Genomic DNA, 3,523 nt, shown 5'->3' with positions numbered 1-3,523 from the left:
TAAGTGATTAAATGTTTGGTTTCTAAGCAATGTTTTCGGTTCTTAATAAAATTTTAAAGTTCCTCCATATGTCTAAGTGAAAGTGACCCAGAGGAGAGCTCACAGGAAAATTACTGCCTTTTTCTTTCCCTTTTCCAACAATCCCTTTTGACCTTTCTACTGTAACTCATTTATTTTATCCATTTTGATATCAAACTTTCAGTAAGTAAAACTACATTGTGATTTGTACCTATTCTCCTTAGCAATACATCCTGCTTGCCAGCACTCTTCTGTAGCTCAGCAAAAATCAACAATTTTCTTGTATCATTGCTTGGGCATGAAGTTTTGACATTGGTTCTCCAGCATGATCAGGTGCTAAATGAGGTGGTCCTGGTTAAGGAGCAGTGGGATTTGGCCACCTGCTCTGGTTAGCCATGCCCCAGCCCCCCCGATTTTTGCGTGGAAGGCATGGGAATACTCTGCTCACAGGTGACCATATATAATCCTCAGAAAGACAGGGTCCGAAGGAGAAATTATAAGTTCCAAACAAATGTTTATTGCCTGAGTACATTTCATCACGTTTCAGTGTGTTGAGTGTTTCCCCCCACGCCCCACCCTGTCCTTTGTAGAAACAGTATCAGCGAAAGCCGTAGACAATGCTGAGGCTATGTTAAACTGGATACAGTGCAAACACAGCAAAAGACCATCCCTTCCTGAAAGGTGTGAAGAAAGACTTTCCTTAGCTTTCATTCAGTAGTCAGATATCAAATACTTTCAGCAAGTTTGTTTCCTTGAGCTCAGGTGCCAACAACAGTGTGGTTAGGGAAGGGCCTCAACACTCACAAATATTTGCCTTGCACAGTGAACCACTTTTAACCGGGCTTTCCAAGGAAGGAAGTCATGATTCCCTTCACTTGAAGATTTGCTCTATCTTCCCACCTACCTAGAGCTGTGCAAAAATCATCGGGTTGATTTTAAATATTAGCCTTAAATGTGGTACAAATTCTCTGAGATCTGCAAACTGGAAGATCCGGATTAGATTTTGATCAATGCTTGTCTTAACTTTGAGATAATGAGAAAATTTTTCTAAACTTCTGATAGTGTTTTGATTTTTATATTTGCTTGGCTTTCCCCGAAAGTCTAGAGGAAAATTCTCCCTTAGGCTTCCAATTATCACATTTTCCAAGAACCTCTCTCTTCTTTTGGTTATGAGCAGGAAGTATTTGATTTGTGTGTCTTCCCTGTGAAACAACACTACATTTGATTCTATAATGATTTGACAAAGCAAGAAAATAGATTGGTTTGTCTCATCAGAAAAAAATAAAGGTAATAATTAGAGCAGTACAAATTCCTGCACTAAGGGTAAAATTGTCAGCATAAAACACATCTGAACTACTAGAGTGCTAGACAGTAAGTGCCTCATTTGTATTCCTTACTCTAGGAAAGGAGTTAAGGCTCCCTGTCATTCAATGGCCACTCTGTCTTTTCGGTCACAGAGTAACTTCAGTGTGCATTGTACCTTCCACCCTACAAAGACATTTTGTGTAATTAATCAACTAATTTAACTACTGAGCTACTGAGAGCTGGTTTACCATGACACATGCAACTTGTATAAACATTTCTTAGAAGAGACTGGCCGCAGCAGGCTGCTTTTGGTGTTTTGGGTGCAATGTGCCTCTCAGTGAAAGCCTGTAGTTGGCTGTGTATTTGGGAGCTGGGGTGTTCTTCTCACTCCCCTGACATATAAATGTAGCTTAGCAAATAAGCCCCTTATCTACAAGAGTTTCTAAATAGATTTTTGTAAATAATATAGGCTCAGGTGTCAGTTACAGTAAATTTGGAGCAGCTCTTTTAAAGCGTAGTGGTTTATTGCTATGCTCCCACCGGCACAGTTGTGAGTGACTCTCTCAGGACGTTGGTACAATGAGTTTGATAAAGAGATACTTCATGGCTCAGGCTGATCTAGGCTGTGCTCGGGTCTTGGCCCTCCTCAACATGAGACCTACTATGTTTCAAGATGGGCACCCTGGAAGTTAATGACAATTTTTTGAAGTGCCACTGGTAAACTTCTTTGGACCCAAATTTATTTTAAATACTGGTAATGACAACCTCCCTTTTTTTTTCCAAAGAAAGTTGAGAGCTTATCTGAAGCAAGTTCCTTCAGGTATTATTGTTCCCCACTTCTTTTAGTATCTCCTAGCAGTATGTGGAAAGAAGAAAAAGAGATGTGTTTTATAGAATGAACTGTGGAAAAATTGCATTGCTGACCATCAACACCCAGCCATTGTAGGAGCAAAACAATGAACACCGCTTGCTGCTTTTGTGCAGTGGGAATCCTAAGGATGTGGCAATCCTATGATGCACTAGAAACCTTTTAGTAAATTTAGATTCTGTAACCCTATTGTATGCAGTCTTTAACTAAATTCCCATAAAGGCATTAAAGTACTGAGTATTTAGAACACCATCTGAAAACAATTACAGTTTAAAGAAAATTGTGATGAGAAAAAGATCTTTGTAATAAAAATGCAAACGCTGTAGCCTGGAAAACTCCTTCAGTGCAAGTAAAAAAAGATTAGCTCCTGCAATATTGCCAGCAATTGTCAGTGAAACTCTATCACTCCATGTGAAAATTGATATGCTTTAATGCAATTTAAATTCTCAATTTAGAACAAAATGACTTTTAAATTACTTTCCTCTTACTCCCTATTTTGTAATTTTTTCTCCTTTTATGGAGCATTGTAGTACTCCCCACCTGTCTTTCATTTGCTTTTTTAAGATTTTATTTTTAAATGTACCAAATTCTAGGAGGGGAATTTAGAAATCATGTAAGTTCAGTGAGGAAGACAAATCCTTTAAAATACACTTGGATTAGTGTGACTGAAACAATGTGCAATTCATGGTATAAGGAAGTTAAAAGAGTTCTAAATCCCTTCATTTCAGATATCAAAGACATATTAACTCCTCCTTCACCCCACACACTCCAACTCAACCGTTTCAATAACTAAGAGATCTTTAAAAATATTTGCTTTTTAAATAGATTTGGCTTAAAAATTGTTTTCAAATTTCCACTGAGTCAGCTGTATTTCTGAGTGTAAAAACAATCCTAACTCTACAACAGGTGGAACAAGAGAGATCAGATATTTTCAGGATAATGTTCTTACACTATTTTGGAAAGTACAAAAGAAAGAGAGTACAAAATATGCCCCATAAACAGTTTCTCTAGAAAGCACAATGTTACAAGTTTAAAAGAACTTTTCCTACCTGTAGCTTTTGTGTGGATCAGGAAGTGTAGATTTCCTGATTACAATCTTCCATGGCTTAGCTTGGCTTCTGCATTTGAATGTTAAATATGTAAGAATGCTTTGTTTAGCTTGGGAGTTCGCATGACCTCTTAATGAGACACTGTAGTTAGTGTCATTGGGTATTAAGGCATCATGTGACTGTAGATGAAAATAAAATCCTTTAAAGTTTGTATTTAATACTTCCTAGAATCTGTAACCCTTTACCTGCAAGCAGGATAAAAACCTGATAGAACTCACCGTTT

At 37.7% G+C, this 3,523-nt stretch overlaps 1 protein-coding gene across 4 annotated transcripts in view; it reads right to left on the bottom strand.

The window, feature by feature from the left end:
• CUNH4orf19 (chromosome unknown C4orf19 homolog) overlaps positions 1 to 3,523 on the bottom strand; it is a 41,779-nt gene extending 38,256 nt beyond the window's left edge. For 3 of the 4 annotated variants that reach the window (XM_017744656.1, XM_017744655.1, XM_017744657.1), the window contains exon 1: positions 3,241 to 3,523. The gene's annotated coding sequence lies outside the window, so the exon portion shown is untranslated. The remainder of the gene's footprint in view (positions 1 to 3,240) is intronic. The other variant, XM_008641361.2, reaches the window with a different exon arrangement.

The sequence above is a fragment of the Corvus brachyrhynchos genome, unplaced genomic scaffold (assembly GCF_000691975.1).
Source record: "Corvus brachyrhynchos isolate BGI_N302 unplaced genomic scaffold, ASM69197v1 scaffold17, whole genome shotgun sequence".
Lineage (NCBI taxonomy): Eukaryota > Metazoa > Chordata > Aves > Passeriformes > Corvidae > Corvus > Corvus brachyrhynchos.
The sequence above is the reverse complement of the archived record's forward strand: the minus strand, read 5'-3'. Positions and strand labels throughout refer to the sequence as shown.